Below are 11490 nucleotides of genomic sequence, written 5' to 3' on the forward strand. Positions count from 1 at the left end.
CAATGAAGTTGTTTAGTTGGTTTTGTTTTCAAGGTCTTACTATGTACCATGGCTAGCCTGGGACTCTCTGCATAACCCAGGCTGGCCTTGAACTTGTGACAATCCTATTGTTTCAGTTTCTTATAATTGAGATTATGGGCATACACTTCTATTCTCATTTTGGGTATATAGACATACTGCTGACGTTTGTACGTTGCTTTCGTGTCTCACAGCTTTGGTGAGAGCGCTTCTCAGGTCTAAGAGCCATCTGGTAGAAGTCTCCTACTCTTTCAAGTGTAGGATCTTATAATCCGCAAACAGGGTGCATTTGGTTTCTTCAACACTTTTCTATATGCGTCCTTTGATGTTTTCTGGCTTTTTTTCTTGCTGTATTACTCTGGCTAAGATTTCAAGCACCTTATTGAATAAAAGTACTAAGAGTCATCATCCCTGACATGTTCTTGGTTTAAAAAGACACATTCTCTTTCTCTTCGCTTTGTACGATGTTGGCTACTGGTTTGTCATAAGTGACTTTTATTATGTTTGAGAATGGCTCTTCTGGCATTTGAGAGTCTGCTCAGTGATTAAGAGTGCTTTATGAGCCTTGGGGCCATGAGAGTATGAGAATCAGCCCTGCCCCTTATCACCTGCAGCACACAGGAGAGCAGACCCTGTACCCTGTCAGGGCAGCACACTCGAGATAATCCTGTTGTCAGGGTCACAGGTGAGCCAACCCTGAGGGTGTGAGAACAGGAGAGATGACCAGCCCCTCATATGCCATGTACAGCAATGGAGAGAGAGGAACCTGCACCGCACCTAGGCGAGACAGTGGAGCTGGCCCTGGTGGTGTGAGCATGGGCGAGCCAGAAGAGGGCCTGAGAGCAGGAGAACTGGCCCTGTTTCCTGCTGCAGGCTACGTGGGGTGGGCTGGCTGGGGCAGTATTGGAGAACTCACAGGGTGGTGAAGATGGGGGATAGCTGGAGGTCTGGCTAACCCAGCTACCACCCAGACCCAGAACCAGCACTATGAGCTGGCCCACCCCATCATCCACCTCATCTATGAACTGTTGGAGCATGTGAAGGGGAACGAACCTACAGATCCAAACCTGCAGGATCCCCATGACACAGGACAACAGGAAATCCAAGAGGAACCCCAGTGAGAGCCCATTGTTGATGGTGTAGCAGACACCAGAGGCCTCACACCAGGCTAACAACTCACGGCAATGAACTTGCAGCCGGAGATGAAAAGATGAAAGGGTACGACATGCCAGGCCACACTACAACTTCCATGATGAGATTCTTTTCCTTTTTTTTAAAAAAAAAATTTTTGTTTTGTTTTTGCTTGTTTTGTTCTGTTTGGCTTTTGAATTTTGTTTAGTTATGAGGGGGAGGTCGCAAGGGCAGAGGGTGGGTGGGATCAGGATGCAAGATGTGAAATCTGAAAAGAATCAATAAAAGTTTGAAAAAAAAAATAAAGCAAGTGCGATTTCTGTTCTTTCTGTGGACCTGAGTTTCGTTTTGCTGTTATTTCTTATCTGTCTGTCTGTCTGTCTATCTACATACATACATACATACATGCATACATACGTGTGTGTGTGTGTGTTGAGACTGGATGGCCCATTTGGTGGAGGTGGGGTATTGAGGTCACCTGCTATTGTGGTCTGACTGTGTCTCCTGATTTTGTCCTGAAGCATACTCTGACAGAGAAGACGAGCAGAGGTATTTCTGCAAGCTTTCAGATTCTGTTTGCTGGGAATGCCTTTCACCATCCATCCTCCAAGTTTCAGGCTGTCTGCCTTAACAGTCAAACAAATTGTCTGTGTACAGAAAATGTCTATTTAAGAATCTTCTCTTTTTTTCTGAGACAGAGTTTTTCTGTGTAGCCTTGGCTGTTCTGAAGCTCGCTCTGTAGACCAGGCTGGTTTGAACTCACAGAGATCCACTGGCCTCTGCCTCCTGAATGCTAGGATTAAAGACGAGCGCCACCAATACCCAGCCCATTTAGGAGTCTTATACTTCAATATGTGTCCCACCGGAGCTATGACAATAAGGACTGCCTGCCTGCAGTACTGAGGAGACCATTATGGCGCTAACAGATCTTCCTGGGTTTTCTTCAAGTAACACATGCCTGACCCTCACAAGGGGAGACCTTACTCTAACAATGTGAGAGTGGCGAGGGAGCCAGCCCCCTGGAAGCCTGGTCTGGGACAGCTCTACCTACCACAGCGGAGGGGGGAAACATAAGGAAGCTAGATGTCTGAAGTGTAGATGGCTCCCTCCTAGCCAGATCAAATGTGCCTGAAGTCATTTCCATGAAATTACCACCAGTGACACTAATGAGGTGATCTTGACAACAGCCAGTATTTTGCATAATTCCCAGGAAGCCAGTAATGAGACCAAAATGGATTCTCATTTATCTTCTAAAGACAATGAGGACATGTGGACGAATATGTCACCCACCGTTAAGAGCAGAGGCAGAGAACTGGGGGTGAGGGTGAGCGTGGGGACGGCACACAACTGCTGTCCCAGCCCTTCGGAAGCGGAGGCAGGAAGAGGGTCAGGAGCACACAGTGAGCTTGAGGCTAGCCTGGACTACATGAGGCTCTGTCTCAGAGGGAAGGGGGTGCTTAGTAGTCTTCTGCTAAGAGGGGCAGCCTTGGGTCCCCTCTGGAGTAGCTCCAGAGAAAGAGAATCCAGAGTATTGCTCCAGCAGTGGCCCAGGTTCGGGTCATTGTGTACAGGCAGTATTTCTCTGCCCTGGCTTCCTTCCTTCAGCCTGCAAACACACTCACACATTAGCCCTGTTTGCACGAGTCTCCCTTGCCCACTCCGGTTACCTCATTGGCTCTCTGTTTCTCTTCACACTGAGCCTTAAGAGATACCTCCATTTCCTGCACTCACTGCCTCGCCTCAGCGGTTCTCATCAGTCACTGAAAGTGAAGCCAGGGCTAGAGAAATGGCCTGCGTCGTGGATGGAGCACATGGACGAGAGCATACCCGTGCCTAGAACCCAAGTCTGGTTCCCAGGACCTACATGAGGCAGTTCAAACTGGTAACTTCAGCTCTGGGGGCTCTGACATCCACTTCTGGGCACCTGCAACCCTGCACATACCCACATACACACACACACACACACACACACACACACACACACACACACACACACGATGAACCCCTCCCTGTCTCTCTTACCCCACTCAGTACTTAACACTCTGGCCGCTCTCCTCGGGTATCATTTCCTTTGGCTTCTGTACCGATATTCTTTCCAGATTCTCTCTTTGGCTTTCTTCAAAGGAAAAGCCATGGTTCGTTCCTCAAATGCATTCACTCAGAGTTCTCTCTTTGGCACCCTTCTCTTCTTGCTCTGGGTGACCTCATCCATTCCTTTGGCTTCAACCAATTTCTCACATGCTGCCAACACCCAGCTCCATATCCCTGAGCTTCTAGGCATTAAATTGTCTGTTTGCCTAACATGGCATGGTCTCCAAACCCCATATTTAGCCCAATTGAGCTAACAATTACCTTCAGTTTTTTTTTTTCTGTGTTGTTCTTCAGTTCAGTTGGCAACAAACTCTTTTCATTCATACACAAAACCCGGAAGTCGAAGTTAAGGTCCAGTCCCTCAATCTCTGTATCCATTGCGCACAATTTAACATGTCCAGTTCTCTCTTCCTAGTTGCCACCTTCAACACCCATCATCATCACTTTAGTTCAGATCTCATTCCTCATGTGGATTTTATGGTAGCTGCTACCAGGTTTCTCTGCTTTCATCTCTTCCCTCCATCTATTTTCCATTTTTCATATTGCTCTCCAAATGATCTATTGAAAATAGAAATCTAGGCTGGGGCCTAGAGTTCAGCTGGAAGAGCGCCTGCTTAGCATACACAAAGCCCACATTAAAAACTTGGAAATAGGGGTGTAGGCCTCTACTCCCATCACTTGGAAGTTTGAGTGAATCAAGAGGATCGGATGTTCAAGGTTGTCCTTGACTGCATAGTAATCTCCAGGCCAAGATACTTGAGACTCTCTCAAAAACAAAACAATGCTCAAAATTTATGATTCCATTATTTCCCTCCAGCTAGTACTTTATTTCCCTACAGCTAAAATTCAAATATTGGACCTTGAATCCTTGATGAAGCTGTGACCTGGGCCCGGTAGGACCGGATAGGACATCTGCAGACAGGGACGGTTGGGAGAGGTCTGTCTTCCTCACGACTAAACAGGGAAGCACAGAACCAAATGCCTGTCTTTGGAATGTGATGTCTACCTGTGATACCTGGATATAAGCTAGTCTTCTTGTATGTGTGGGAGGGAAATGTATGTGTTAGTGGGGTGTATGCACGTGTGCACATGGTTGCACACGGAAGCCAGTGGTCATCGACATGGACTGTCTTCTTCCGTTGTTCTTCACCTCAGTTCATTCATTCTTTTTCCTTCCTTTTTCTCTTTCTCTTTTTTCTTTTTCTTTTTCCTTTTTTATTTTGAGAGAGAGAGAGAGAGAGAGAGGGGTGTCTCACTCTATAGTTCTTTCTGGCTGACCTGGAGCTCCTTAATTTTTTTTTAACAATTTATTATTTTTATTTCATGCACATTTGTGTTTTGCTTGCATGTATGTCTGTGTGGATGTGCTGGATCCCCTGAAGATGCAGTTACAGGCAGTTTCATATAAGCTACCATGTGGGTGCTGGGAATGAACTCGGCCTCTGGGAGAGCAGCCAGTGCCGCTCTTAGCTGCTGAGCCATCTCTCCAGCCCCCTGGAGTTTCTTATAAAACCCTGGTGGCCTCAAACTCATAAGAGATCCACTTCCTTCTGCCTCCCCTGGGTTTAAAGACATATACCACCACCCTCAGCTCTTCACCCTAAGTTTCGAGACAGGGTTCCTCGCTAAACCTGAAGCTCACTGGGCTAAGACGGACAGCGAGTTCCAGAGAATTGCCACTTTCTACATCCCCAGCATGGGACATAGATGCGTGATGCTGTGCCTAGCTTTTATGTAGGTGCTGGGGACCAGAACTCGGGTCCTCATTCTCACATGACAGATACTGACTGAACCATGTCCCAAACCTGTGGTTTGGTGGTTTCTTAAGCATGAGGAACACGTTATATGTGCAGCAAGTACATGAGAAAGTGCTTGGATCTTACAGATCCTCTTAGCCACTGAATTCCTAGCCCTGATGGGCTCCTATAGACACGAAACAGTAATTGTCCTAACTACATGTGCTCTTTGTTTTTCACTGAGTTTGGGCCCCCAACAATGTATGATGTATCATGAATGGAAACATCACAAAGTCAGAATGCATGAAAGGCCAGCCGGATGGCTCAGCAGGTAAAGGCATTTGCTGCAAGAACCAGTGAACTGAGTTTGTTCCTCAGACCCCAATGGTGGAAGCCGAGAACTGACTCTTGCAAGCTACCCTTTGACGTCCACACACTCTTGAATGCATGAGACGTACATATATACACACACTCAGGTACAGACAAATACACATAAAATTTTTTAAAATTAAGAGATAAAATACAGTGAAGTTGTAAAAATGAAGTTGTAAAAAAGAAGTCTCCTTCTTAGGGAGAATTAGATCAAAATCTCCATCCATATTGTTCATATGACAACAGGCAACTTCCTATGTTGTGGTATTTCCAATTGAATTTTTATTTTGTTTTTAGATTTATTTTAAATTACAAAACAGTTTCTGCAGTGATGAGCAGCCAAGTGCATTCTCCAACCTGGTCTCCTACCTATGCAAACATATATTTCCCTACCTCTTCAAGTAACAGCCAACCTGCTTTAGTCCTTAGGGTGGGGTGAAAGAGACAATAATAGCTAGTTTGCCACATTCTGCGCAGAGTCCAGTGTCACAGCTCCTCTCTGCTGAAACATCTAGTGATGCCGGGGCTGGTTGTCATGGAAACGCAGCTGATGCTGTGAGCATATGGCCTGGAGCCTCTCTGTCTTTGCATTCCCAGGGAGGGAAAGGAGCTGATACCAGAGAACAGCAGGGCAATGTTCTGTGTTATCTGTCGTGCTTGTAGGACAAAGGGTGAGACCAGCTCACTGTGGAGGAAGCAAGCTTGGGAGTGCTGGGAAAAAGAAGGACTCAGAAACGCCGATTCCTCTGTGAACAGCTCCTGAGTAAGGTCCCCATGCTTCAAATATGTGCAGATGGATGTGGGGAGGCTGGGGGAGGGTTGTGGGGGAGGTAGGAGCACAGGCACCTAATGAACACGCGCGTGTGCCAGGCCTATATTACAATTTGTGTGAGTCTAGTAAAAACCAAAATAAGGGACCAGCATGACTGAGATCTAGTGAAGGCCAGCTTCCTCATCCAACGCTGCCTTCTCCCTGGAGCTGAACGTGATGGAAGAACAAGGGATCACACTTCTTTTTTGTTTCTCTTTTGAGACAGGATCTCATGTAGCCCAGGCTTGTCTCAAACTTGCTATGTAGCTGAGGCTAACCTCGAAGTCTTGGTCCTACTAGCTCCACCTTCCAAGTGCTAAGGTGTAGGCATACACCTTCACATCTGGTTTTAGGGTGTTTCTAAAAGCACTGATCCCATTCTTAAGGGCTCTGCCCTCACTGCCTAATCATGGCCCAAAGGCACTGTCTCCCACTTCCACGGGGAGTTAGTATATTAGTTGCTTTCTGTTGCTGCGATAGAGCACCATGATCAACGCAACTTACGGAAGAGTTTATTGGGGCTCATAGTTCCAGAGGGTTAGAGTCCATGGTGGCGGGTTAGAGTCCATGGTGGCGGAGTAGGGGCAGCAGGTGCAGAGGCTGGAATAGCAGGGTGAGGGCTTGCATCTTGAAGCATGAGCAGGAAGCCAAGGGAGCAAGCTCGAGTCTTCAAACTCTGAAAGCCTGCCTCCAGTGATGCACTTCTTCAAGACCACAGCCAAGTCTTCCCAGAGCAGCACTGACTGGGAACCAAACATTCAAACCTTGAACCTGTGGGGGTATTCTCATTCAGACCACCAGAGTTAGGAACCTTAGGTGTTTCAACATAGAGTATTAGGGAACACAAGCCTTTCGCCCACCAGAATTTCACACCGGCCTCTTATGATATCTGGTATAGCCTTCCACATACTAGATGGAAATCTTTAGAAGTGTTGATCATAGTATACCACAATTCTCACGATAATTTGGGGAGCTAGGAGTCATCATGCCCACCTCACAGATGAGGAATTTTAAGCAACGTGTTGGAGGGCACATGGTGGTAGTGGCAGAGAGCCACCCTGAACCAACATAAGCCGTCTCAAAGCCTATACTGTCCCTTTGGAGCTTTGGGGCCACAGGCTCCCCATCTGCCATGGTTTCAGTTGCCCCCAAAGCCCAATCCTTTCCTTGACCAAGGACACTCCAACTGCCCTTTCAATTTCATTGGCAAACTCAGCTATAGCCCATCTTTCTCTGTTCTGCTAGCAACTCCCAAATAACCACACAGAGACTTACAATTAATTATAAAAGCGTGGTTGATAGCTTAGACTTATTTCTAACTAGCTCTTATAACTTAAATCAACTCATTTCTATTAATTTGCATGCTGCCACATGGCTCATGGCTTGCTCCCTCATCTCCCACGTGTCCTACTTCCTCCGCATCGCCTCATGACTCCTCCCTTCTCCTTCCCAGCATCTTCACTTCCCTGAGAAAATCTTGCTTAGTTATTGGTCTACCAGCTTTTTATTAAACCAACGAGAATGACACATCTTTTCAGTATACAAGAACATTATTCCACAACACCCAGTCTGCCCAGGCACAACCAAAAATGACCACTATCCCTAGAAAACCCATGACCCAAATTGAGCTAAAGATCTTCTCATATGTCCAGCCCCTGGATCTCAGTAACCAGCTCCAGCATTCTCTCTGAGTTGCGTTCCTCAGCATGGTCCTCTTCCCTTCTTTTTCAATCTTTTCCTTTCTCTTTTCAGTCTCAGTACATAGCCCAGGCTGGCCTGGAACTCACTGTGTAGTCTGGGCTATCTGAAAACTCACAGTCCTGCCTCAGTTTCCAGAACACTGGAATTACAAGTATGAGTCATCGTGCCTGACTCTAATGCTTTGTTGAATCCTTCCTGGTTCTGCCTCGATGTCCGTTCCCTGTCTCCATTACTGCAACAACCACGTGAGGCTGCACTTTGGCACCCTTCCAATGTGGTCCTCACTGTGACAGACTCTTCAGTCACTCCTTTGCTTAGATGACTTCCGGGTGCTCGTCAGAGGATAGTCAAAATCTCTGCTGTGGTTTACAGGTCACAGTATGTTCTCCTGCATTGCACCCCAACCTGGAGTTGTGCTTCTCTGCACCTGCCACATCAATGACCAACCCTTTCGTTAACCCTTTCATTAATTAATTGATTAACTAAATTCATGTTTCTTATAATCTGTTTGAGGTTGAGTCTGGACTTTGAATTCTGGTCTACACTCTATGCGGACTGGAACAAGAGGCAAGAGCACCGTTTCTGTGACAATCTTGATGTAAGTCTTTGTTTGTGTGTCTGTCACCCATTGAACACTGTGTTCCTCTGAAAGGAACTGGGCTAGAAACCAAGACAGTCTGACCTCAGAACCTAAGTTTCCTAATTCCTACAGCAGAACTTGAAATAGGAAAATAATTGTGTCGCTGAGGAAACTGAAGCCTGGAGAAATTGCAGTGACTTTCTCAACATTGCACAGAGCAAGAGCAAAACCCCCGGCTTCCATGACTTCTAGACTCTGTGAAGTCTCTGAACTCTGTCCCAACAGGATTCTGAGTGAGGGCACACCAGAAGCTGCTGCCCAGAGACAGGTCTAAGCCCTGCAGTCCCTCCCCCTCTTCTGGCTGCCTCTCCATCCTGTGCAACTTTTCAATGACTATTCACATCCTATTTGTGAAGATGAGATCTGCCGGGCTGGGAACTGACTCAGTGGTTATGACTGGTTCTGCTCTTCCAGATGACCAAATACCAGTTCCCAGAACTCACATCAGGTGGCTCACAAACACTTGTAGCTTCTGCTTCAGGGAATCTGATACCCTCTCCTGGACTTCATAAGGCACCTGCATGCACATGCATGCACACGTACCCACATTTGCACACACACATACATACACACAAAATCTTTTTTTTTTTTTTAAAGAAAAATGAGATCTGTTAAAACCCTATTTTCACAGTAGTGCTTTGTTCCAACCTCCTAAATCATGGCACTACCCTTCCCAGAGTTCATAACTAGGGATAAAAGACCAGGAGAAAAAAAATCCAGGCTAGTCCTTAACTGCTCAGCCATCACCAGCCCCCTCACAGTCCCATAATTTGTAAAGCAATGCTCATGGATACTTTTAGAACATATCTGTGTTTATTAATAAGATCCACAGCTACCTGTTTAGATACACAGCCACCACCACTACATGACAGGTAAAGAAACTGAGTCCTCTAGTTTAGACTCCCACATCCCTTAGTATCACTAGCATTTCTTTCCTGTGTTTTTATCTTTTAGGATGAAACCCAGCAAGCCAGTTACAGTAACACTAGAGTTTCTAGTTTGTAAATGGAGGTTTCTCTGTTCCTCCCTGACTTGCAGCCATTGTTAAATAATCACTCAGAGGCTTAATATTAATTACAAACTGCTTGGCCCATAGTTCAGGCTTATTACTAACTAGTTCTTCAGTTTAAGCCATTTCTGTTGTCAGCTGTTGCTTTACCTTTGTGTCTCTTTGCTCTTTTAGGAGTCCTCCATCCAGCACCCAAATAGACACACACAGTTTATTGTTACTTATGAATGCCTGGCCTTAGTTTGACTTGTTGCTAGCCAGTTTTACTTGTTTTAACTTATCCCATCTATCTTTTGCCTCTGGGCTTTGTCCTTTTTTATTTCTGTATCCCTTAATTTCACTCTTACTCCATGGCTGACTGGCCCCTGATGTCCTCTTCTCCTTGTTCCATTTTGTCTCTCTCTCTCTTTCTCCTCCCAGATTTCTCCTTCAATTTACCCTCTCTCCCTGCCAATCCCACCCATCCTTTCTCCTGCCTTGCCAGTGGCCGTTCAGCTCTATATTAGAACATCAGGTGTTTTAGACAGGCAAAGTATTACAACTTCATAGAGTTAAACAAATGTAACATAAACAAAGGCAGCACATCTTTGCATCATTAAACAAATGTTCCACAGCATAAACAAAAGTAACAAACCTTAAAATAATGTTCTACAACACATTTCTATTAATCTATGTATTGCCACATGGCCATGGCATTACCAGTCTGCTGGCATCTTGCTTCTTGGGCAGCTGGCTCTAGTCTCTCTCAACTCCACCCCTCCTCATTGGAGTTATCAGTTTGATTGTTCCACTTAACCTTATCCTGCCTGGTTATTGATGAAACAGCTTTTATTATTAACCAATGAGAGGAATACATATTCACAGCATACAGAAAGACCATTCCACAACATTTCCCCTTTTTTTCTAATCAAAAAGGAAGGTTTTAACTTTAATATAGTAAAATTACAAAACAAAGATCAAGTAAGAATTGCAGTTACAGTATGAAAATACTTAATTATCTATCCTATCTTGGCAAGTTTAAAGTTTTATATCTAATTTATCTTTTATCATAACTAAGAAAAACTATAATTATTTAGTCTTCAACTCCATCAAAGACCTGAAAAGGAAATAATATTATCTGAATAAGCAGGAAATGCAAGCAAATGACTTCTAAAAAATGTGAAAAATGACAGAAACAGCTGGCTGCCTGGACAGTTACTCAAGGTTTCTCTGTGACGTTGGGACATCCAGCTTTGTCTTATAGGCCTAGAATATCTGACAGACCATTTTCAGAAGCAGGAAAATGTGAAGGACTGTCCTACCCTGTACATATCGTCAGCAGTCGAGGCAAGGCCAGCTTTTTGCCTTATAGGTCCATTTTGCCAAGGAGAAAACAAACTCCATATGGAATGTCTTGGTGGCCAACATTCACTCAGGAGTAGATAGATGCTGTGAGAAGAAGATGTGTCTTGCTTCAACAGAATTCTAAGTTATTAAAACATTTTAAATGCTATATTCTATAGGTCTTTGAAATGTTTGAAGAATACCTATCTATCTGAAATATATCTTTGTATATCTAGAAAATGTAACTAATATGACTACAAGTTTGACTATTATAGGTGACTAATTGTATTTTTGTAATTTTGTATTTTTAATTATACCTTACATTTTATTTTATTTTTTTTATAAACCTATTTTTTAAAGATTTTATTTATTTATTATGTATACAGTGTTCTGCCTCCATGTATGCCTGCAGGCCAGAAGAGGGCACCAGATCTCATTGTAGATGGTTGTGATCCACCATATGGTTGCTGGGAATTGAACTCAGGACCTCTGGAAGAGTGGGCAGTGCTCTTAACCGCTGAGCCATCTCTCCAGCCCTCTATACCTTACATTTTAAATTGAGTTATATGAACTCAGTACCTTAAACAAGAGTAAAACTATATGTACAGTATAATAAAATTAATCTTAAATTTATATCAATAAACTAAAATCCATACCA

The sequence above is a fragment of the Myodes glareolus genome, chromosome 7 (genome assembly GCF_982192425.1).
Source record: "Myodes glareolus chromosome 7, mMyoGla1.1, whole genome shotgun sequence".
Taxonomy (NCBI): Eukaryota; Metazoa; Chordata; class Mammalia; order Rodentia; family Cricetidae; genus Myodes; species Myodes glareolus.